Raw genomic sequence first — 26,664 nt, 5'->3', positions numbered from 1 at the left:
GGCGGCCACTCCACCCACACGAGCAAACTCTCTGCAGGGTCTGTAGCCAGACCAGGCAAAATTATGTCCAAGAAAAAGTGTAAACAGCTATTCCTGAATGTTCATCACTTTTATGTACTAATACTTAACAGATATGTCATGAGGCATCAAATTTATGAAAAATTAATACAACCTAAAATTCAGAAAAATGTTATGTTACCTTAATTTTTATGAACTCTTTTTGTAAGTGTTTCTGAATTAGAAATAGATTATTGTTACAGGATCTCTGGGGTGTCAATTTTTTCTGGCCAGAGACCTCTATGGCCATGGTGCCTGAATTCGTGTCCTCCATCCAGGAAGAATGAGGTATGCAGACAAGTGAAGGGTGAAGAAGAGTTTTATTGTGTTAGAATAGCTCAGAGAAGTGGGTGGCTCCTCTCTATAGGCAGATTATTCCACTGGGTGTTCAGCTCTCAGCCGAGAGGTGGCCCTGGAAAGGGTGGCTCCTCTCTGCAAGCAAGTCATTCGGATGTCTGCAGGTCTCTGAAGCTCTCAGCAGAGGGTAGCTCCTCTCTGCCAGCAGTTTCCCTCTGCAGCTGGTCGCCCATCATCTCCAGCTACGAGTAGAGTACTTCCTGTCTGCAGCTGGTCATCCCGTCATCCTCTGCCCTGCTCTGGCTGAGCCCAGGGCTTTTATGGACCTCAGAGGGGAGGAAGTAGGTGCTGATTGGTCCATAGGTGGCCACGAGCAGCACAGAGGAGCATGAGTCCCCACTCCTGTCAGAGGGACTGGCAGCCACTGGCAGCCTGGCCCCCAGTCTTCAGGCCCTCCCTGGCCAGAAGGTGGGGACTTACTGGGGACCTACCCCTTCCATTCAGGGCTAGGGGTTGGTGGGGGTGGGGGGGCCTTCCTGGGATCCCTGAGGGTGCTGGCTGCAGAGATTCCTGGGTTCTACACTTGGGAGGGTGGTCACAGCTGTACCCGGGAGCTCCCACCCCATCAACTTGGAAGGGGCAGGGCTCTTACTTATCCACAGCTCCTGCCTGCTGCCTGGAGCAGGAGACCCAGGTCTGAAGCTGTGGGTGCGGCAGCTGCAGCTCCACCCAGGAGGGCAGATCCTGCCTGTTTCCGGCTCCCTCAAGAACACAGGGAGGCTTGGATCCACGGCTGTAGTTTGGGAAGCCCAGGAGGGCAGGGCTCCTGCCTGCTCCGTAGAGCAGCAGGCCTGGGTCTACAGCTGCGGTTTGGGCGGCCACAGCAGCACCGGGAATTCCTGTCCCAACTCAGGAGGAGGAGGGATTCCCCTGGCTCCATGGCGGACGCAGCCCCAGCCACACTTCCCTGCTGCAGCCAGCATGATGGCAGCAGCCATTGGCATCATTATTACACATTTTTAAGTGGGTAGGTATTCCACAGAAATATGACTTTTAAAACCACCCTTCAGCTAGTCCAGATAGGAGACTATCTGATAGGGAATAAGGAAAAAAGTCCAAGGTGGGCACGGTGGTAAACCCGTAAGCTCAGATACTTAGGATGCCGAGGTGGAAGGATTGTTTGAGCTCTGGTGTTTGAGGCTGCAGTGAGCCATCATTGTGCCACTGCACTCCAGCCTGGGTGACAGTGAGACTCCGCCTCTTAAAAAAAAGAATTAGCAGCAAAAAAGGTCAAATAAGGATAAGGATTTTACTACTATTTGTCTTCTCCAGCATTTCTTCTGAAGTCATGGAGGTGTACTGCTCAGATTTCCCCTCAAGAATGAATGTCCAGTTTAGCTGTAAAGAATGCAAATTAGCTGATAAGCTCCATCTGTCAGTTCCTTCAGGCTGTGCTTCAGCTTTCAACTCAAGGCCACACCCCTCCAGGGAAGTCCCTACCAAAGACTGAGCAGGGTCAGAGTACCCTCCGCCATTTCTGCCGAGTGGGTGTCCTCACAGGCAATCTTTGCTCCTCATGTTAGTCAAGACTCAGCTCTGCATCATGGTCTGAAGTTCTCTATGCCCAATATTGCTTCCTCCACAATTCACTTCTAAATTCTGTTTCGTTACTCTCCAATAAACCTTTTACATTCCTGTCTCAGCATCTGCTTCCCAGAGTACCCAAATGACACAACTTTTCTGTAGCAAAGGCTTTAATTAAAACACTAGCTGTACGGGGCACCGTGGCTCATGCCTGTAATCCCAGCATTTTGGGAGCCCGAGGCAGGCAGATCACCTGAGGTCATGAGTTCAAGACCAGCCTGGCCAACATGGTGAAACCCCGTCTCTACTAAAAATAGAAAAATTAGCCAGGTGTGGTGGCACACCCCTGTAATCCCAGCTACTAGAGGGCTGAGGAAGGAGAACCGCTCGAACCCGGGAGGCAGAGGTTGCAGTGGTTTGAGATCACACCATTGCACTCCAGCCTGAACAATAAGAGTGAAACACTGTCTCCAAAAACAAAAACAAAAACAAAAACACTACCGGTAGCATTTTCTTTTACTGACATGCATGTGTAGCATGTATTTGGCTAAATACACAGAAAAACTATTAGCACATTTTAAAATTGAATTTTGGATAGAGTGGTGACTGGACTTAGGAGAACAGTGTTCCTATCCCCTACGTCCATGGGTTTGAGAAATTTATGCTTAGCTTGAAAATGCTTTTTTTAAAAAAACAAAAATCCTTCTAATCAATGTAGAAAACCTCTTGACATTGTTAGTTTATGGCAGTGATACTAGTTACTATCATATATTGAGTATTATACACAGGAAATGTGCTAAGTGCTGTACATACATTAGGCTCACTTAGTTCTAGAGGCTTATGTCTAAACAATATTAACTCATGAATTAGTTAATTGCTCGTAAGAGTTTCAGCTTTAACCAGGAAGTGCATTAGCGTTGGATCTGGGAATTGCTATCTTGGCTGTATAATGAAAATATTCAAATGTTAATGTATAATGGTGGATCTTGGGAAGAGAAATGGTCTTTACTAGCTTAGGCCAAAAAAGTGTGTACCATAGGAATAACTATGAATTTTCCAACTACATTGCATATTTAGAGAAATGCTCTTCTCTGTGAGAAAACACCTTTTAAAATTGTGGCTTGGATAATTATGATATACTAAATATGTGTTTGATTTATTCCATTTCTAGCCATGTATTTCTTACGAATTCTGACTCACTGATTTACAAGATGAGATATGAAAAAGCATTATTCTTACATCAGGGAGTATCAAAGATGGGAGAAGGTGCCTGAGGGGAGTCAGCACTATCAGATCCCAACATGGGGACCACTGGCTATTTTGAATGTATGTGAATTTTGTCAAATGCTTCTATGTCAGTTGATATTATCATATGATTTCTCTTCTTCAGCCTGTTTCTATGATTACACTAATTGATTTTTGAATCTTGAACCATCCTTGCTTAGAAGGGATAAATCACATTTGGTCATGACATGTACTTCTTGTTACACATTAATGGATTTAATATTTTTGGGGGGTTTTGCCTCTGAGTTCATGAGAAATATTAATCTGTAGTTTTCTTTTTTATATTGTGTTTGGTTTTGGCATCATGGTAAAACTAGTCTTATAAAATGAGTTGTGAAGTGTTTCCCTCCTGTTCTATTTCCTGGAAAAGACTGTACAAAACTAACAATTTTTTTTTTATATACTGAATGTATGAAACTGATAACTTTTTTTTTTAAATATTTGATAGAATTCTTCAGTGAAACCATGTGGGTCTGGAGATTCCCTTTTTGAAGTTTTAAAATTACATATTCATAATATTTAGTGGTTAAAAGACTATGCACTTATTTCATCCTGATTGATTTTTGGTACTTTTGAGGTTTTTGCTCCTGGTTTTATTTAAGGAAAAGATGAAAATAGTCAATGAGAGAATCACATAAAGTATGAAGTTCTTACTAGTAATTTGAGAAGAAGTTGATAGAATGCAAAGTATTTTATACTCAGGATTTGACTATCAACTTGTTCATGAATCGAAACTATTGGTGAATGTGATGCTGAGGATTTTTTCCCCTTCTATAACCCTAAGTCTCTGATTTTATTGACTTTATATGCTACCAAAACCCCAAGATCCAAACAAATATTTCACTTAAAATCACACATAAATTCTACAAAATAAAAACCCTCCTTTGCCACTGAAGTAAAACTTTAGATACATGTTTGCTATTTTTACAGCTGTATTAATCAAATAAGGAAAACAGAAATTAAGAATTTTAGAGGCTGAGTGCAGTGGTTCATGCCTGTAATCCCAGCACTATGGGAGGCCAGGGAGGGCGGATCACCTGAGGTCAGGAGTTTGAGACCAGCCTGGCCAACATGGTGAAACCCCATCTGTACTGAAAATACAAAAAGTAGCCAGGCGTGGTGACGGGCGCCTGTAATCCCAGCTACTTGGGAGGCTGAGGCAGGAGAATCGCTTGAACCCGAGAGGCAGAGGTTGCAGTGAGCCGAGACTGCACCACTGCACTCCACCCTGGGCAACAGAGTGAGACTCCATCTCAAAGAAAAAAGACAAAAATTAAATAGAGATAATTTGATGTAGGAAATTGAATGTACAGATAATACAAAACTGAGAAACCAAAAGGTGATTATGAGGTAACCCAAAGATGAATAACCACAGGAAAATAATTTTTCAGTCCAACCCAGAGCTGGAGAACAAAAGAAAAGATGTGTTTCAAAAACCTAGGCGCAGGGAGGAGCCCCCCATCATGCTGGCTTGTTCTGGCCCTGCAAGCTCAGAGCCCATGCTCAGAGCTCTGAGAGGCATCGTAGGGGCAGGCAGTGCCTAAACATACTGGATACCTATTTTTCAAATAGTGACTGCAGAACAAGAGGGACGATTCAAGCAGTAGATACATTTTGGAGAAGATAAACCAAGAAGAGCCACTGTTGAGTGAACATAAACCTGAAATCCTGTAGTATAGAATTAACAGCGAAGGATATACTAGATGAACAAGCTAGAACATTACAGACTAAAAGTGATACTGGCTGGGTGCAGTGGCTCACACCTGTAACCCCAGCACCTTGGGAGGCTAAAGCAGGCAGATCACTTGAGGTCAGGAGCTTGAGACCAGCAGACCAACATGGTGAAACCCTGTCTCTACTAAAAATACAAAAATTAGCCAGGCATGGTGGTGGGCACTTGTAGTCCCAGCAACTTGGGAGGCTGAGGCATGAGAATCATTTGAACCTAGGAGGCGGAGGTTGCAGTAAGCTGAGATCACACCACTGCACTCCAGCATAGGGCCCATCTATTACATCTGCCAGATGGATAATTCAGTTTACTTTTGGGACAATACTGCAAGTACAAACAGGATAATCACGCGTTCCAATGATGATGTGCACCTAAGGATACACGCATGTCCGTTTTAGAAACTTAGTGTCTGCATTTCCTTCCTTAGAGCATTTCCTTTGATTTCTTTGGGTTGTTTGGACTCTAATATAATTTCTTCTGTGTGGTCTTTATTTTATTGAGTGCAGTGGATACCTCTGTGCCTACAGCAGTAATACTCCAATTGAAATAAATCAAATTCACTTCACTTAGAATGCACCTGAGAAAAGTTAATAAAAAAAGCATAAAATCTTATTCTCTTTATAGTAAGTAAAATTACTATACTTTTACTTACTGAATTTTACTGAAAGTAAAATTTCAGATTGTGTTTAATATGATGCTTAACAGAAAGAAGTCCAGTTGTTTACACTGATGAGGAGGAAAAGCTGTCTTTTACCTTAAATATACCTGACCAATGTACAGCAGTGCTCCCCTTGCAAAGACAAACCAGACAATCTCCAATTAGAATGTGCCCAATTTCCACTTAAGAATCATTTTCTGGAAGTTGAGTGTCCTTGTCATAGACAGCATTCACACAGAACACCATCCTAACTTTCTCTTTGAATTGGAATCAAGTGCTGCTATCTGCTGATTGGAAACTAAAAGCACATTTAGGGTGCTATTTCAAAAGTGTCCATTATTAACTATCTCCTTAGAAAATAAAGCTTCTAAGTCAAGCATATTTTTAATTTTGCATAGTGGTATCTTCACTGATTTGGGACTTTATAATGATTTTCCATTACAAAAATTCAGAATTATACAATTTAATGTGGTTTATGAAAATATCCAATTACCAACATCCTGAGTGGCTGTTAAATGATAGGGGAAAGAAAAGACAAATTCAATTCCAGGACCTACAAAAGCCCATCTGCGGATGGTGGATGTCTTAGTCTTTTCCATTTCAGTGCTTTTCATAATGCTTGGTACGCAGTAGGCACTCAAAAAATACATGTTCAGTGAACGAACAATCATACAGTGGGTAGCTTTGAATTTTTTCTCAGAGGGTCTAGGTGGCTCACACAAAAATGAGTGACATATGATGCAGGAGAACATGAAGGATTTTAATCAGAAGAAAATGGAGTAAGAAGAGATACAATTCAAAAAAAATAAAAGATAGTCTGGAGGTGGTAAAATGGCCATCAGTAAATCCACAGATTTGGTTTCACATAGACTTACAGCACAGTGAATGACAAACAGTTGTACAATTTAACATGATGGAAATGTAAAATTTCTTGCACAATAACTGGAGGTTCTTTCATATTCCCATTAATACTAACTTCTTCTGAGTTTGTGGACATTGCAAATAACATTAGCCAAAATACCCCAGAATCTTGCGGGTGGAAGAGTAGATAAGGTATATAATCACCCAGAATCAGAAGGAAAATGTTATAAAATAAAACGACCTTTCTTTCCTTCTGTATGTTTGTGTATTTTTCGTTGATCAATGCCCAAGAAGTAGCTGACTCCTCTTGCTATGTATTTCCATTTCCTAAATAGACTTTAGTTCCAGCAATATCATTACCATTCCGTTTCTTTTCTCCTATCTCAGGCTATATGTTTGTTATAGATTGTAAATTCCCCACAGGGTATGATGGGCTTGAGTTTTCAGCCTTCTCTTCTACTTACCTTTTTGCATCAAGAGTCTCAATGTCAGTTGAGTCAAGTATTAACTAAAACTGTTATTAAAAAATCTTTATTATTCAGATTTTTACCTTATACTACAAAAACTGCACACTATCTGATATTGCTTGGATAACTACAGTCTAACACTGAAACACAGCTCCTTTTAAAAATATCATTTCTAAGGCCAGGCGCGATGGCTCACGCCTGTAATCCCAGCACTTTGGGAGGGCCGAGGCGGGTGGATCACGAGGTCAGGAGATCGAGACCATCCTGGCTAACACAGTGAAACCCCGTCTCTACTAAAAAATACAAAAAATCAACCGGGCGTGCCCGCGGGTGCCTGTAGTCCCAGCTACTCAGGAAGCTGAGGCAGGAGAATGGCGTGAACCTGGGAGGCGGAGCTTGCAGTGAGCCAAGATCGCGCCACTGCACTCCAGCCTGGGAGACAGCGAGACTTCGTTTCAAAAAAAAAAAAAAAAAAAAATTCATTTCTAGATCACCGCCCAGGAAATGTCTTCGAGTGTAAGTATACACTGACTGGATATGGTGTACTGCTCTGAACTGGAAATGGTAGGTTTCAGATGCCAGTTATCAACACTATGCTGCTCCTAGAGTTTCCCTACCCCCTGCTCCCTTCTGGTCCTCATCCTTGCTGTTGCTGAGCCTGTTCCCCTAGGACCGGCTCTGCTACAACCAGATACAGGGTCAGCCTCCACTCTGAATTTGGCCAACCTCCTTCCTAGTACCATTGTTTTGGATTCGCCATCACGTTACTATCCCACTCCATTCTAGTAGTTACAAAGAACAGAGCTTGGCATGATGCAACAACCTGTAGTTGTAGTGGCTGCCAAGGCAATGACAGTTGGCTTGTCTCAGGGTAACAGCAAGTCTTACTTTGGTTTGAGGCAGGCCCTGGAGTGACAAGACAACTGGAGGCATGTTGAAGCCATCATCCTTGGCTAGCTCAAACTACATCTTAGAGAACACTGGGAGTTTTATAAAGAACTGTAAATGAAACTTAGCCAATTACATTTTCACAATTGTTTGATTCTATATATATTTAAAAAAAAATCCATGCATTTACTATTTCAAATTTTTGTTTTAGAAGCAATCTCACTCTGTAACCCAGGCTGGAGTGCAGCGGCACTATCATAGCTCACTGCAGCCTGGAACTCCTAGGTTCAAGAAATTCTCTCACCTCAGTCTCTGGAGTAGTTGGGCTTATAGGCGCGAGCCACCATGCCTGGCTCACTATTTTGGATTTTAATTTGGGACTCAAAATATAAGCATGTTGATGTTAGTCTTTGGCTGGTTTAAAACATTCCTTTAAAGACAATATGCCTGAGGGCTAATTTAGACACAAACTGTTTCTAAAGGCTTACTCTTTTATATTTCCACCCTTATATAATTATAGCACTGTAGAGAAAGATCCCAGGAATAAGACCCCAAAGCATGCTACAAAAGTGGCATGATAGAGAAACTACCACTGTTTAAGGGTGCAGAGTTTCCTTTTAAGGTGGTAAAAATGTTTTGAAACTAGATAGAAGTGGTGATTGCACATTGTGGATGTACTGAACGCCACTGAATTATACTTTAAAATGGTCATGTGAACTTCAACACGAAAAAGGTTTTTAAAAAAAGGAAAGAAAAAAGAAACTACCACCATTCTCACTGCTACCATAGAGCACTAAAATCAAGGAATTTGACTTTACTGCAGCCATTAACACCAGCACCGATGCCACTTCTGTATCAGGAACTTGACCTGGCAACCATGAAAGGTCCTCTGAAAGCCAGATGATACATATGGCAAAACTCATGACGGCATATGGGCAACTGAACAGAACTTGTGCTTCATGTTGCTGAGTGCAGATGTGGTTGCCAAGAGTTTGATTAAGTTCTGAGAGACAGGAGATCTTGGCATACTTTACCTTCCAGAGGATGCAGGCAAATTGGCTTTGCTAAAGCACTCAATGTCTGCTTATGATCATTATACTCTTATGAATACTTCCCAGGTCTCCAGAATTAGGACACTCATTTGTTATTAAATTGGCTGTATATTTCTCCCAGGGATCATATTCTCATGAAGCATGATCAACCAGTGACCCACTTAGCCACAGGACTATGCTATCCAAGAGAAGACCCCGTGATGCCACCGTTGGAGGTATCTACAAAATTAAATGGTTTTAGATCTATAATAGTACAGAGTTTTACGGTCACACAAAGTATGTATAAAATCTGGCTCATGGAGTTTGGGAAGAATAGTGATTGGACTGCAGAAATTATGTATCTATCAGGTTTTGGGGAGGGGGAGTTGTGGGGGTGGCAGTTAGTGAATATCAGCATGCTGACCTTTCCAAACAGGTGGTAAATGTCTTTCCACAGATCCTGCCCCTATGCTGGGCAGAGAGAAGTAAAGCAGGTGAATGTATTTTCCAATAATTAATATTAGCATAAACGGGGCAAACATGAAAATGAAAATCTAAAGAAACCCATTCAGCATAGCTTTCATGAGCTCCGTACCGACTCAAGATTTACAGAGAGGCTGAGCACGGTGGTTCATGCCTGCAATCCCAACACTTTGGGAGCCCAAGCCGTGAGGATCACTTGAGCTCAGGAGTTCGAGACCAGCCTGGCCAACATGGTGAAACCCTGTCTCTACTAAAAATATAAAAATTAGCTGGGCATGGTGGCAGGCACCTGTAATCCTAGCTACTTGGAGGCTGAGGCAAGAGAATTCCTTGAACCCAGGAAGCGGAGGTTGCAGTGAGCTGAGATCACACCTCTACACTGTGGAGCAGAGGAGCAAGACTCTGCCTCAAAAAAATAAATAAATAAATAAAAATAAATAAAAAATAAAGATTTACAGTGTAGACCAAACCTGGGCTGTCTAGTTAGTTCCACTCACACATCTTTAAGCTCAGAGGCTCCTGAACGCATATGTGTCCTACTCAGAGGCCTCCTGTGTCCTTGACTGTTCACAGTGGAATAGAAGGAGGCATTATGGTATTTGGTTCTATCTCTTGTGCCTCCTGTTGACTGGATTCTCAGAAATAAAAGACTGACACAACCCAATGGATGGGCTGGGGTAAGATGCCAAGGAGAGTAATATAGGTGTGTCACTAACTAAATGGGCCAACCAAGCCCTGTGCCTCCTTCTTAAAATGGAGAGTCTATAGAGGGAGAAGTTTTCTCTGAGAGCCTCAGGAATGTTAAGCCTGTCATCTACAAACATATCTTTGGGGCTGAGATCTTGAACCTTTTAATTGCTTAATAAGCCATTTACTGCCTGCCATTTGGAAAATAAGAAAGAAAAGGGCAGAGATCAATACCCCTAATGATACTTGGATAAGAACATACCCAATATAAAGCTCCAAAATAATCTCAAAACTAGAAAAGTAGTCTGGCCACATCATATTGTGGCACAAAACAGTAACACTCAAGCAGCCCTGGACTGGGCTAGTGAAATTTTACTGCTGACCCTTCCAAGTAGTCTAAATGGAAAGGGCTAGACAAGAGGGCAAAGTCAAGTTAATGGCAGCCTGATGTTGCATTGGACATAGTGCCATTTCCTCAATTATGGACACCACATCAAAGACCAAGCGAACAAGGTGGAACTATGTTATTTAGTAAAACTCCAAAGGCCATGATTTTTCTGAACTGGAGATTCAAATGGTGAAATGTATTAGCAATGAACACTGGAAAGGAAACATGTTTTTTAAAAAAATTGTAAGTTATCAGAAAAAAAGAGAAATATTTAGGTTTAAGTCTAACAAAATATGCGCGGGATCTGTAAGCTGAAAACTACAAAACGCCAATGACAGAAATCAAAGGCAACCTATGTAAATGAAGATATACACTATGTTTGACTGGATACTGTGACTCACGCCTGTAAATCCCAGCGCTTTGGGAGGCCAAGGCAGGTGGATCACTTGAGGTGGCGACACCTTGTCTCTACTAAAAATACAAAAATTAGACGTGATGGCGCTCACCTGTAATCCCAGCTACTAGGGAGGCTGAGGCAGGAGAATTGTTCGAACTCAGAGGTGGAGGTTGCAGTAAGCCAAGATCATGCTACTGAACTCCAGCCTGGGCGACAGAGGAAGACTCTGTCCCCAGCCCCGCAAAAAAAGATATATACCATGTTCATAAGTTGAAAAGCTCACTATTGTTAAATTCTCCTCAAATTGGTCTAGAAATTTAACACATCACAATCCAAATCTCAGAACTTTTTTAGATATTAATGTTAACATCCTTGCCCATCAGTAGTGTCAGGAGCATCCACCTTACCAGCCAAATTGTAAGTGAAGTCTCCTTCGCTAAATCCTCAGTAGTCACCCATACAGGACATTCATGTATTAGATTATGTTAAACGACTATAGTCATCTGCTAAATTAATGCAAAACATTAATAATGAAGTTTTATCAAGGCCTTCTATTCACAGGCATAAGAGATCTTACCAACTGACTTTGATGTTACCTGCCTGGATCTAACCCTAGAGATGAGATCCACATCGATATTCACCAGAGAAAATCACTTGAGCCTTGCTCTAAGGGGCCACACTAAGTCCTATCTATCTGCTACCACTGCTGTAAAGTGCCAGAGCTTTTGGTCTTGGGTCCAGGCTTCCCACTGCCAGAGACTTCACTTATTGCCTGGAACAGACAACGTTAGTGAAGCTGTCATTAACCACTGAAGTTTACTGTCGTCTTCCATGACCTTCCCCATGAATGGATACAAAGATAAGCATTACACATGGATATCACTTCCTTGCATTAGCCAATTTTCAGGATTTCCACTAGTTATATGCTCACTGGGTAAGATCCTTAAAATTCAGATTTCACAAAGATTAATGGGTTTTCAATTTCGAGGTCATGGACACATCCACCAAGTACCCTGGACATCAGGAATAGATCCTTCTTAAGTACTCTAAGAACCAGATTAGCAGATCTGTCTCTCCATTTGCTCTGCAACTAGTCTCAACTTTCCAGTTGGCCCTTTGGGCTGCTAAAAGCAGTTTATCTCACAACCTTTAGTCCTTTGCTACTCAAAGTGTGGCTCACAGACCAGCAGCATTAATATCACCAGGAAACTTGTTAGAAATGCAGAATCTCAGGCCCCACTCCAGACCTGCTGAACCAGAATCCGCATTTGCTCAAGATGTCCAGGTGATTCGCATCGGAAGGATTGCTTACAAGATTTCACCTGACTTTCCATTGGTTAAGCGAGTCCTTATTAAGCCAGCCCTGATCCAAGAGCAACAATAAAGTTCAGCTGTGCACCACAGCAAACGAGGCATCACCTGATGGTTCTTAATTGGTGGTTGTTTCCATTTGTTGCTTTTGTTTGTCACTGAGAGTTGCTTTTAAGATGAAAGGGATCTTCTTCTCCAAAGGAAGATTTGCCATACCAAAGCAGGAAAGGCAACGGTTTACCAAACAAAAAAACCCTAGGCCCTTTTATAAGCCTAATAATGTTTACCCAAACACAAACATCAGATGTTTGTTTCCTCCATGTTCCAAAATAATAGGCCAGAGTTAGAAAGGGGAATCCATAGGCAGGTAACTTTTTGTTAACACCTTGCAAATGGTGACCCTTGGACATATAACTCAACAGATTTTCCATGGCAGGCCCATGGATCCAACCCCATAGATAATTCCAGTATATCTGTCTTACATCTGCCACTATGCAAGGTTTATTGTAACATCCAATAATGGCTTATAAGTGAGTTAAGCACTTTTAATTACAACCATCCCCCCAAAAAAACTGAATTTCCTGTCTCTGTTGATGTGTTCATGTTTTTCCTCCTTTAATCTGTAGAGAGGTAAATTACATAGATTTTTAGACATTAAAACATCCTCCTGTTCCTGGGATTCTCCTTTTGCTCAATACAATATTTTTATGCACTGCTACATTCAATGTGCCAATATTTCATTGGCAATTTTTCCATCTATGTTCATAAACAAGACTGGTCTATTAATATTTCCTAGTCTTTGCTCAAATGTAGCTTTGAGATTTTACTAACTTTTTGAAATGGGTTGGGTAGCTTTCTCTCATTTCAAAGTTTCTATAAGATAGGAATTATCAGTTTCTTGATGTTTTGGTAACATTCATCTTTCAAAAATTGCCTTTTGGCGAGGTGGACTTGTGATTACTGATTTCATTTCCTTAGTGGTTGATTTAAATTGTCAAAATCTGGCCGGGGGAGCAAGATGGCCGAATAAGAACAGCTTCAGTCTCCATCTCCCAGCGCGAGCGACACAGAAGACCGGCGATTTCTGCATTTTCAACTGAGGTACTGGGGTCATCTCACTCGGGAGTGCCGGACAATCGGTGCTGGTCAGCTGCTGCAGCCCGACCAGCGAGAGCTGAAGCAGGGCGAGGCATCGCCTCACCTGGGAAGCGCGAGGGGGAAGGGAGTCCCTTTTCCTAGCCAGGGGAACTGAGACACACAACACCTGGAAAATCGGGTAACTCCCACCCCAATAGTGCGCTGTAACACCGGCACACCGGAGATTGTATCCCACACCTGGCCGGGAGGGTCCCACGCCCACGGAGCCTCTCTCCTTGCTAACACAGCAGTCTGCGGCAATCTAACCGCAAGGCAGCAGCGAGGCTGGGGGAGGGGCGCCCGCCATCGCTGAGGCTTAAGTAGGTAAATAAAGCCGCTGGGAAGCTCGAACTGGGTGGAGCTCACAGCAGCTCAAGGAAACCTGCCTGTCTCTGTAGACTGCGCCTCTGGGGACAGGGCTCAGCTAAAGGAGGAGAAGCCTGTGAAACGCGAACGACTCTGTCTGACAGCTTTGAAGAGAGCAGGGGATCTCCCAACACGGAGGTTGAGATCTGAGAAGGGGCAGTCTGCCTGCACAAGTGGGTCACTGACCCCTGAGTAGCCTAACTGGGAGACATCCCCCACCAGGGGCAGTCTGACACCCCACACCTCACAGGGTGGAGTACACCCCTGAGAGGAAGCTTCCAAAGCAAGAATCAGACAGGTGCACTCGCTGTTCAGCAATATTCTATCTTCTGCAACCTCTGCTGCTGATACCCAGGCAAACAGGGTCTGGACTGGACCTCAAGCAATCTCCAACAGACCTATAGCTGAGGGTCCTGACAGTCAGAAGGAAACCTATCAAACAGGAAGGACACCTATATCAAAACCCCATCAGTACGTCACCATCATCAAAGACCAGTGACAGATAAAACCACAAAGATGGGGAAAAAGCAGGGCAGAAAAGCTGGAAATTCAAAAAATAAGAGCGCATCTCCTCCGGCAAAGGAGCACAGCCCATCGCCAGCAACGGATCAAAGCTGGTCAGAGAATGATTTTGATGAGATGAGAGAAGAAGGCTTCAGTCCATCAAACCTCTCAGAGCTAAAGGAGGAATTACGTACCCAGCGCAAAGAAACTAAAAATCTTGAAAAAAAAGTGGAAGAATTGACAGCTAGACTAATTAATGCAGAGAAGGTCATAAACGAAATGACAGAGATGAAAACCATGACACGAGAAATACGTGACAAATGCACAAGCTTCAGTAACCGACTCGATCAACTGGAAGAAAGAGTATCAGCGATTGAGGATCAAATGAATGAAATGAAGCGAGAAGAGAAACCAAAAGAAAAAAGAAGAAAAAGAAATGAACAAAGCCTGCAAGAAGTATGGGATTATGTCAAAAGACCAAATCTACGTCTGATTGGGGTGCCTGAAAGTGAGGGGGAAAATGGAACCAAATTGGAAAACACTCTACAGGATATCATCCAGGAGAACTTCCCCAACCTAGCAGGCCAGGCCAACATTCAAATTCAGGAAATACAGAGAACGCCACAAAGATACTCCTCCAGAAGAGCAACTCCAAGACACATAATTGCCAGATTCACCAAAGTTGAAATGAAGGAAAAAATCTTAAGGGCAGCCAGAGAGAAAGGTCGGGTTACCCACAAAGGGAAGCCCATCAGACTGACAGCAGATCTCTCGGCAGAAACTCTACAAGCCAGAAGAGAGTGGGGGCCAATATTCAACGTTCTTAAAGAAAAGAATTTTAAACCCAGAATTTCATATCCAGCCAAACTAAGTTTCATAAGTGAAGGAGAAATAAAATTCTTTACAGATAAGCAAATGCTTAGAGATTTTGTCACCACCAGGCCTGCCTTACAAGAGACCCTGAAGGAAGCCCTAAACATGGAAAGGAACAACCGGTACCAGCCACTGCAAAAACATGCCAAAATGTAAAGACCATCGAGCCTAGGAAGAAACTGCATCAACTAATGAGCAAAATAACCAGTTAATATCATAATGGCAGGATCAAGATCACACATAACAATATTAACCTTAAATGTAAATGGACTAAATGCTCCAATTAAAAGACACAGACTGGCAAACTGGATAAAGAGTCAAGACCCATCAGTCTGCTGTCTTCAGGAGACCCATCTCACATGCAGAGACATACATAGGCTCAAAATAAAAGGATGGAGGAAGATCTACCAAGCAAATGGAGAACAAAAAAAAGCAGGGGTTGCAATCCTAGTCTCTGATAAAACAGACTTTAAACCATCAAAGATCAAAAGAGACAAAGAAGGCCATTACATAATGGTAAAGGGATCAATCCAACAGGAAGAGCTAACTATCCTAAATATATATGCACCTAATACAGGAGCACCCAGATTCATAAAGCAAGTCCTTAGAGACTTACAAAGAGACTTAGACTCCCATACAATAATAATGGGAGACTTCAACACTCCACTGTCAACATTAGACAGATCAACGAGACAGAAAGTTAACAAGGATATCCAGGAATTGAACTCATCTCTGCACCAAGCGGACCTAATAGACATCTATAGAACTCTCCACCCCAAGTCAACAGAATATACATTCTTCTCAGCACCACATCACACTTATTCCAAAATTGACCACATAATTGGAAGTAAAGCACTCCTCAGCAAATGTAAAAGAACAGAAATTATAACAAACTGTCTCTCTGACCACAGTGCAATCAAACTAGAACTCAGGACTAAGAAATTCAATCAAAACCGCTCAACTACATGGAAACTGAACAACCTGCTCCTGAATGACTACTGGGTACATAACGAAATGAAAGCAGAAATAAAGATGTTCTTTGAATCCAATGAGAACAAAGATACAACATACCAGAATCTCTGGGACACATTTAAAGCAGTATGTAGAGGGAAATTTATAGCACTAAGTGCCCACAAGAGAAAGCAGGAAAGATCTAAAATTGACACTCTAACATCACAATTAAAAGAACTAGAGAGGCAAAAGCAAACACATTCAAAAGCTAGCAGAAGGCAAGAAATAACTAAGATCAGAGCAGAACTGAAGGAGATAGAGACACAAAAAACCCTCCAAAAAATCAATGAATCCAGGAGTTGGTTTTTTGAAAAGATCAACAAAATTGACAGACCGCTAGCAAGATTAATAAAGAAGAAAAGAGAGAGGAATCAAATAGATGCAATAAAAAATGATAAAGGGGATATCACCACCGACCCCACAGAAATACAAACTACCATCAGAGAATACTATAAACACCTCTACGCAAATCAACTAGAAAATCTAGAAGAAATGGATAATTTCCTGGACACGTACACTCTTCCAAGACTAAACCAGGAAGAAGTTGAATCCCTGAATAGACCAATAGCAGCCTCTGAAATTGAGGCAACAATTAATAGCCTACCCACCAAAAAAAGCCCAGGACCAGATGGATTCACAGCTGAATTCTACCAGAGGTACAAGGAGGAGCTGGTACCATTCCTTCTGAAACTATTCCAATCAATAGAAAAAGAGGGAATCCTCCCTAACTCATTTTATGAGGCCAGCATCATCCTGATACCAAAGCCTGGCAGAGACACAACAAAAAAAGAGAATTTTAGACCAATCTCCCTGATGAACATCGATGCAAAAATCCTCAATAAAATACTGGCAAACCGGATTCAGCAGCACATCAAAAAGCTTATCCACCATGATCAAGTGGGCTTCATCCCTGGGATGCAAGGCTGGTTCAACATTCGCAAATCAATCAACGTAATCCAGCATATCAACAGAACCAAAGACAAGAACCACATGATTATCTCAATAGATGCAGAAAAGGCTTTTGACAAAATTCAACAGCCCTTCATGCTAAAAACGCTCAACAAATTCGGTATTGATGGAACGTACCTCAAAATAATAAGAGCTATTTATGACAAACCCACAGCTAATATCATACTGAATGGGCAAAAACTGGAAAAGTTCCCTTTGAAAACTGGCACAAGACAGGGATGCCCTCTGTCACCACTCCTATTCAACATAGTGTTGGAAGTTCTGGCTAGGGCAATCAGGCAAGAGAAAGAAATCAAGGGTATTCAGTTAGGAAAAGAGGAAGTCAAATTGTCCCTGTTTGCAGATGACATGATTGTGTATTTAGAAAACCCCATCGTCTCAGCCCAAAATCTTCTTAAGCTGATAAGCAACTTCAGCAAAGTCTCAGGATACAAAATTAATGTGCAAAAATCACAAGCATTCTTATACACCAGTAACAGACAAGCAGAGAGCCAAATCAGGAATGAACTTCCATTCACAATTGCTTCAAAGAGAATAAAATACCTAGGAATCCAACTTACAAGGGATGTAAAGGACCTCTTCAAGGAGAACTACAAACCACTGCTCAGTGAAATCAAAGAGGACACAAACAAATGGAAGAACATACCATGCTCATGGATAGGCAGAATCAATATTGTGAAAATGGCCATGCTGCCCAAGGTAATTTATAGATTCAATGCCATCCCCATCAAGCTACCAATGAGTTTCTTCACCGAATTGGAAAAAACTGCTTTAAAGTTCATATGGAACCAAAAAAGAGCCCGTATTGCCAAGACAATCCTAAGTCAAAAGGACAAAGCCGGAGGCGTCACGCTACCTGACTTCAAACTATACTACAAGGCTACAGTAACCAAAACAGCATGGTACTGGTACCAAAACAGAGATATAGACCAATGGAACAGAACGGAGCCTTCAGAAATAATGCCACACATCTACAACCATCTGATATTTGACAAACCTGAGAAAAACAAGAAATGGGGAAAGGATTCCCTATTTAATAAATGGTGCTGGGAAAATTGGCTAGCCATAAGTAGAAAGCTGAAACTGGATCCTTTCCTTACTCCTTATACGAAGATTAATTCAAGATGGATTAGAGACTTAAATGTTAGACCTAATACCATAAAAACCCTAGAAGAAAATCTAGGTAGTACCATTCAGGACATAGGCATGGGCAAGGACTTCATGTCTAAAACACCAAAAGCAACGGCAGCAAAAGCCAAAATTGACAAATGGGATCTCATTAAACTAAAGAGCTTCTGCACAGCAAAAGAAACTACCATCAGAGTGAACAGGCAACCTACAGAATGGGAGAAAATTTTTGCAATCTACTCATCTGACAAAGGGCTCATTTCCAGAATCTACAAAGAACTCAAACAAATATACAAGAAAAAAACAAACAACCCCATCCAAAAGTGGGGAAAGGATATGAACAGACATTTCTCAAAAGAAGACATTCATACAGCCAACAGACACATGAAAAAATGCTCATCATCACTGGCCATCAGAGAAATGCAAATCAAAACCACAATGAGATACCATCTCACACCAGTTAGAATGGCAATCATTAAAAAATCAGGAAACAATAGGTGTTGGAGAGGATGTGGAGAAATAGGAACACTTTTACACTGTTGGTGGGATTGTAAACTAGTTCAACCATTATGGAAAACAGTATGGCGATTCCTCAAGGATCTAGAACTAGATGTACCATATGACCCAGCCATCCCACTACTGGGTATATACCCAAAGGATTATAAACTATGCTACTACAAAGACACATGCACACGTATGTTTATTGCGGCACTATTCACAATAGCAAAGACTTGGAATCAACCCAAATGTCCATCAGTGACAGACTGGATTAAGAAAATGTGGCACATATACACCATGGAATACTATGCAGCCATAAAAAAGGATGAGTTTGCGTCCTTTGTAGGGACATGGATGCAGCTGGAAACCATCATTCTTAGCAAATTATCGCAAGAAGAGAAAACCAAACACCGCATGTTCTCACTCATAGGTGGGAACTGAACAATGAGCTCACTTGGACTCGGGAAGGGGAACATCACACACTGGGGCCTATCATGGGGAGGGGGGAGGGGGGAGGGATTGCATTGGGGAGTTATACCTGATATAAATGATGAATTGATGGGTGCTGACGAGTTGATGGGTGCAGCACACCAACATGGCACATGTATACATATGTAACCTGCACGTTATGCACATGTACCCTAGAACTTAAAGTATAATTAAAAAAAAAAAAAAAAAATTGTCAAAATCTTAGATGGATCTTATACTGTTTTCCTAGAAATATATCCATTTCTTTTCCACTTACAAAATTTTTATCATAAAGTTAATGGTATTCTTATCATTATTTTAAATCTCTATTGGTAGTTATGTCCTTTAAAAAAAAAAAATCTAAATACTGTTTATTTGGGCCTTTTCCTTTCCTGACTGGAGGTTTATCGGAAGGGTCCCTTCTGCTGCAGCCTGCAAAGCCTCCATCAAGGGACACCCACCAGCTGGCTGCTGTTTACCCACCCCAGCTAACCCAGTGGATATTAGTCTGTCCCCACACTGCTACAAAGAACTGCCTGAGACGGGGTAATTTATAATGAAAAGAGGATTGACTCACAGTTCCGCATGGCTGGGGAAGCCTCCAGAAACTCACAATCATGGCGGAAGGCACTTCTTCACAGGGCAGCAGGAAGAATGAATGCAGGAGGAACTACCAAATACTTATAAAACCATTAGATTTCATGAGAATTCACTATCAGGAGAAGAACAGCATGGGGGAAACCACCCCCATGATCCAATTACTTTCATCTGGTCTCCCCCTTAACATGTGGAGATTATAATTCAAGATGAGATTTGTGTGGTGGGGACAGAAAGCCTAAACACTATCAGCGTGTTTGCTTGTTTACTTCTATTTTTAACTTTAAAATAAACCCGTAACTTCAGCAGTGCTGTTTTGCTACTCCTCTTAAATTCTCTCATTTTCTTGTGTATTTCATCCTTTTGCTAGTTTTGCACTGGTTACTACTCAGTTTCTTTGTTGTGCTGAGTCATTTTTAAGTATCATTTTGAGAATGGAGAAAAAAATGTTATTAAGTTCATTATTCCTTATGTATTTACTGAGCACACAATTGTTATAGAAGGCAAAAATAATTTAGGTAACCAGGGTAAAGCGAGTCCCCGGCAGAAAACTTTCCTTTTAACAAACAGCAGCTCAAAAACAGCTCCCTTTTTAACCTCATGCAGTTAACCCCAGTAAAACAGCGGCCCTTAATAAGCACATTCCTTTCCCTTTAGGGGCACTAAGATAAGGAAGCTAAAAGCAGACTAGGGGGGATGCCTGCAGCTGCAAGATGTATGGGAACAGACACAGAAACTCTCCCTTCCAGATAAGCAGGACAAAGAAACACAGACTAAGAGTCTAAGAGCCTACCTGGTCGACTGGGATAAGAGCTGATAAAAAGCTCTGCTCTGCACGGAGAGCACACCTGGTCCCAACTAAAGCGTCCTCGGGCCCTAGGAGGATAAGACATCCCCTCCTCACGAGCTCCCTCCTCGCTAGCCCATTTATAAAAACCCTGACATTTTTACTACAACTTGGCAACCTGCTCGGGACCCCTCTCTATAACAGAGAGCTGTTCTTTCCTTTTGCCTATTAAACTGCTCCGAACTGTGCGTCTGCGACCTCCATTCTCCTTGGCCCTGAGACCAAGAACCTTGGTATTTACCCCAGACGAGGCTGCTTCACAATTACAGGTGCCTACTACATACTGGGCATTATGGAGATACTGAGAGTAGAGTACAGTTTTGGACAAATAATTTCACACCATACTGTATTTTCATGCAATACTGTAACTGTAGAACTGTGTATTAAGTGTTTTCATACAGTACTATAACTGTTACATTCTGAATCCCATAATGAGAGACATCTAAGTACAAAACCATGGCAAGAATACTGTGGCTTTTTATATTTGAGTCAAACTTAAATTAGCCGGGCGCGTTGGCAGGCGCCTGTAGTCCCCGCTACTCGGGAGGCTGAGACAGAATGGCGTGAACCCGGGAGGGGAGCTTGCAGTGAGCCGAGATCGCGCCACTGCACTCCAGCCTGGGTGATGAGCAAGACTCCATCTCAAAAAAAAAAACAAAAAAAAAAGTGTCCTGGAACCTTCTCAGCATTTTTAACTTATAAGTAGATGGCAACATTTTAATCAAAACAACAAAATTTCTGATATTATCTGTGACAAATGCAGCAAGCGTACTTCCACTCTCAAAAAATACCCTGAATGAACACAACTCTCACGTGGAAGTTTATTTTACTGGGGTGAAACTATGTTTTTGCTAAATAATCTCTAATTTAACAAAGTAAAAGATAGCTATCACAATTCTCAATATAAACAACAGCTTTTCCAAGTCAACCAAAAAGAGTAGAGTTTTGCACCAAAAACTGACAATCTTGTCTTTTGCTATTAAAAACCTACGGTTAGCAATTGCTAAAGAACTGTGGAGACTTTAGAAAGAGGGGGTGGTACATATGTTCAATTCTTTTTTCCAAACATGTCAATAGAACAGAAGGCGCAGTACTTTATGAATGCCAGAACTAAGCAAACTAGTGATTTGCTTTTTTTAACATGGAAAAAATCCTTCACACAGTATTAATTATATTATTTTTCAAGTGCATTGGGTTTGACTGTAAGAAAATTAATTATTGGGGCCAAAAATTAATCAGATGAGATTAAAAGTTCCTCCAGCAAAAGTCATGTTTGCAAACTACCTAACTTAACCATGATTACCCATATGTAGAAACTTCACACTTACATCACAATTAAAGACATAAACTGAAATTGGTTGGCTGTTTTTTGGCTTCCTCTGATTAGTCATTCACAGGGCAACAGTGTGACCTCAAAACTAACAGTTTTCCCAGCTCTTTACCTCTGGAGTTCTGTTATGGAACTTGTTGGCTTCAACAATGAAGGGAAATTGTGGTGCCTATATCCCATCAGTTAGAATTATTTCATTATTAAGGTGAATGGTCTACAGTAGAAGTTTTAGATGCCTTCTCTGCAAAATAATTCAGTTTAGTCAAACAAGGATGCCTTTGGTTAGCTGGAATGGAAGATGTGCGGGCGAGGGTGGTCTTGGCAAGTCTTCTGGGGGAAATACAGCATTTGGAAGGGTGGGAAGCATAAGGAATCTCAGGCAAGGGAAAGGCATGGACAGAGCCCCAGAGGACAGAACAGGTTGTGGTGGACTTGGTGTCCACATAGACCTAATTAGTGGTCTTAGCTTTTGTGTTTTCAAAATTACCACATTTTGTGTTCTAAAACTGTCATTCCCTTGATTTTATTGTAGGCATGCTGTGTATTTTTAAATTTAAAGTAACAGTAAAGGAGAAATGAAATTATTTTGTTTGAGAAAGAGTTAAAAGGTTAAAACATCTTGATATAAATAATTTTCTAATGGGAGATTTGGTACACCCCCAGAAGTTGACTTTGGTTCAGAGAATAGTCTTCAGATCTAGAAAGGACTTGAGGAGTCCCAGAGAGGAGCTGCATGGTCTGAACCCTTTGATTCTCACAACAGAATGGATAAAAACAATTCCAACCATGAAACGATGCAGATGTTTATATTTTGGATATGGTAAGATCAGTGCTGTTGTCAGAGGAAAAACTCTTGGCCATCACAGGATGGGAGAGAAAGTTTCAGTTGTAAAGAATACTCAAATGCCATTTAAGGAAACGGGTTCTTCTGCCCCTATTCTTTGAAATATTTAGGGTTAAGTTCTTAGTTTTTGACATCATAAAAATGTCAAAGTATCCTGTTCTAAGAGCCATTTCAAACAATTGACTAGAATTTCTGAGCAATTACATGAGAGTAATACCATTAGAATTTTTAAATTACTCATAGCCCTATATCCCTAACAAGTATGTTCATGCTTGCATGTTCTCATCTTTACTGTGTGCTTGCTTTCTTAGTAATGGCACGTAGAAATTGTTTAAGCAGGAATAATTCTTGAGATAATTTTGTATGTTTCCTTTTTTCTCTTTAAGGTATACATTGGGTAGAAGAGCATTATGTATGGAACTTCTCATGAAACAGGTGACTTTCTTATGATACTCAATTTTCACCCTCAATAGAGTGTTTTGATTATGTAAGCTAGATTTAAGCTAGATTCTCTTAAAGAAATTTTAGTGTTGTTGTTGTTTTTTTTTTCATAGCCCCTACTTTCAAGAATGAAAGAGGTCAACCAGTAAAATGAGATTGTACTTGGTGCTGAATCTATGCTAGGATTGGCATTAAGAGTGACCTTTATTTAAGGTTCTAATTTGCTCATGGTTGGGCACTTAGAATGTCAGTTTGTTGGTTTTTGTGAGATTCTGGAAACGGTCCAATTTTACTTTTTCCCCTTGTCTCCAGACGTAACACTGATCTGCTGCTGTTGAGGTATATGCCATCTTGTTAGGCCTTCTCAAGTGGGAATCAGGAATGCTACTGCGTTCCAGAGATGTTTTGTTCTTCCTATAGGGCTGAAGCAGTGCCTACTCAACAGAACCGGTCATGGTGCAAAGAAATGCCACCTGACTCAAAGGCAAAGCCAGAGTGCAGCTTGGAACAAAGAAGGTACTTTTATTAAGAATTTTATATAAACCATAAGATATATTTTATATTACTTTGTGCGCCTTCTTCTTATCTTAATTCTTTTTGAGAGAATTCATTTCATTTTCATTTGGTTTGTTTTCTTCTTGTTACAAAGATGATCTATAGAAAATATAGAAGTATAAAAAAATTAAAGATACTAACTGATAATCGCTTAATGATTTAGTATCTGCTTGTTTAGTCTTTGTTATATTTACTGTAGACAAACATATCTCCAGTTGTAAATGTATTATTGGTATGTATACCCTAGTAAGTTAAAAGTTATATGTACTTTGAAGTTTTGCAAAGTTGAGTTCATATTATAGAATTAATTCCTGATGAACTTTTACGTGCTAGGAACTAGTCTTTTTATTTATTTGTTTGTTTGTTTTTATTTGTATTTATTTATTTTTACATTTTTCCCCCCTCTGTGCCTATGCTTACCAAGTCTTTTTAATTTTTACTTTTTATTTACTCTTTCAATCCTCTTAAGAACTTAAAAAGAGGGTATTACTAATATCTGCATCTTGTGGATGAGGTAACTCAAGGTCAGTAACTTATCCAAAGTCACAGGTGGCAGAGCAAGGATTAAAACCAGACAGTCTGGCTGCCCAAGGCCCAACCAAGAGGAGCTGAGAGCAAGCCACGGGGCAGAAGGATGTTGTTCAGGCTGGTTTTCTGTTCAGTTAACATGAAACGCAGGCTGTAACCTTAATTCCAGGACATTACGGAGAAAGGCTTCCAAAGCCATAGGTTTTTTACCATGAGCATGACTTTCAGCAAGAGTTTGTGGTTTAAAGGCCACATAGTGCTCTAACAAGCTTCCATTCACGCTTATGGAGGGACTGGTAGTTGAGCTAAATAGTGAAATCCTGGAGCACACAGCCTTTAGGGCAGGTTCTGACCTATTTCTGTGGTCAGGAAAGACACCTGTCTTTCCCTGCTGCCCACAGCCTCCAGTTATTCACCTTCAGAATTTCCTAGTCTGTGATCACATCCAGATGAGAGATCTGTTTTGTTTTTTCCAGGGTAGGAGGAAGGGAGTCACCAACAATACTAAGCAGTCTAGTCTTCTGTGTATAAATGAGCAAGGTTGGGGAGCCAAATTTGTGAACCTTGTGTAATCCTGAGCTTCTCCAAGAGAATTAAAGAGAATGTCAGGATTACGCTTGGTGGTAAAGTGGGCTTATGTTAGTTGTCTCCACAGCTCTCATCAAAAGCAGACACAGAGACTTTTTGTAGGAAATTATTTCTAACTTAAGCCTGTAGGATTCCCAAAGATTAAAAGCAGGCAACTATGAATTCACTGAAATCATAGCATTCAAGTAGTCAACCCAATATACTTGAGAATTATCAGAAACAATGAATAATATGTTTCCCAAAGACTAAAGGGTTCGGAATTACCAGATACAGAACACAGATTTCAAATATTAGAATTATGAGAAAATAGTTACACGTGAAGTCTAATATATGTAAAAAAATTTCACTCATAAAATTGAGGAAGCAGTAAGACCACCAGGAATGATGAGGAAGACCTGAAAGGAAAATGGAAGAAATAGAACTTACAGAAATAAAATATATAGGTGGGTAGGGTGGCTCACACCTGTAATCCCAGCACTTTTTGGGAGGCTGAGGTGGGAGCATGGCATGAGCCCAGGAGTTGGAGACAAGCCTGGGCAACATGGTGAGAACTTGTTTCTACAAAAAAATACCTCACCACCACCAAAAAAAAAAAAAAAAAATTAGCTGGGTGTGGGGCACCTGCCTATAGTCCCAGCTACTCAGGAGGCTGGAGGTGGGAGGATCACTTGAGTTCAGGAGTCCGTGGCTGCAGGTTCGTACCACTGCAGTCCAGCCTGGGTGACAGAGTGAGACTCTGTCCCAGAATAAAATGAAATAAGGAAATAAAAAATGTAATTGTTGAAATAAGAAATTCAGTGGATGGATTAGACACCAGAAGAAAGAATTAATTGGTTAGGTAATTCTCTCCAAAAAGTCAGTCAGTATGTTACACAGAGAGACATGAAGATAGATGATAGAGCAGAAGTTGGTGGGGTTGAGGGGGAGAGGGAGATCAGAATAAGGTCTAAAATAAATCTTAGTGGAATCCCAGGAAGAGATATTAAAATTATATTAGAAAGTGAGAGAAATAGAAGTTCTTCATTTGTTTTGTTTTTTTGAGACAGAGTCTCTCTCTGTAGCCCAGGCTGCTGTGCAGTGGTGCGATCTTGGCTCACTGCAAGCTCCGCCTCCCGGGTTCACGCCATTCTCCTGCCTCTGCCTCCCAAGTAGCTGGGACTACAGGTGCCCGCCACCATGCCTGGCTAATTTTTTGTATTTTTAATAGAGACAGGATTTCACCATGTTAGCCAGAATGGTCTCGATTTCCTGACCTCGTGATCCACCCACATCGGGCTCCCAAAGTGCTGGGATTACAGGTGTGAAGCACTGCACCCAGCACAAAAGCTTTGTGTTTTACAGATATTAGACTTGTTTCTTGTTTAAGAAAAAAAAAATCGTAACAATAACGTAAGAGAATAAAAGAAATGTTTTTCCAAAAAAGAGAAATCATTGTGATTATCTTATCTTATTGGAATGTTGGATAATATAGTCTGCTTCATTAACCATCAAGCGTGCTATAGATTTTCCATTTTTATAGGCTCTGTATCTCAGTTAAGGCAATACTGGTAATTTTTGTACTGTATTTGAAGATGAAAAATACAGATCAAAATCAAAGACCTTGCATAGAAGCTGGATAATGAAGACAGCTCTGGAGGAACACATACACACACACACATATACACACACGGACACACACATATATAAAGTATACACACTTCTTAAAAAAGTTTTAAAGCTTTTAAAACAAAAGCCGGCCCCTTCCCTCTGTGAGATTGGGCAGCCCCTTCCCTCTCTCAGAGTGGGTGGGGACAGTGGTTGCATGGGCAGCTTTCCTTGTGAGCCACAGGTCCCTCTGGACACACTGCTGCCTGGCCAC

At 41.2% G+C, this 26,664-nt stretch overlaps 1 protein-coding gene across 1 annotated transcript in view; it reads right to left on the bottom strand.

Moving 5' to 3' along the window:
* Positions 1 to 358: 358 nt before the first annotated feature.
* PDK1 (pyruvate dehydrogenase kinase 1) overlaps positions 359 to 26,664 on the bottom strand; it is a 95,234-nt gene continuing 68,928 nt past the window's right edge. Inside the window, exon 13 of the transcript XR_002725180.2 lies at positions 359 to 1,752. The gene's annotated coding sequence lies outside the window, so the exon portion shown is untranslated. The remainder of the gene's footprint in view (positions 1,753 to 26,664) is intronic.

This window comes from Piliocolobus tephrosceles, chromosome 11 (genome assembly GCF_002776525.5).
Source record: "Piliocolobus tephrosceles isolate RC106 chromosome 11, ASM277652v3, whole genome shotgun sequence".
Lineage (NCBI taxonomy): Eukaryota > Metazoa > Chordata > Mammalia > Primates > Cercopithecidae > Piliocolobus > Piliocolobus tephrosceles.
Note: the sequence above shows the minus strand (reverse complement) of the source record. Positions and strands in the feature narration are given on the sequence as shown.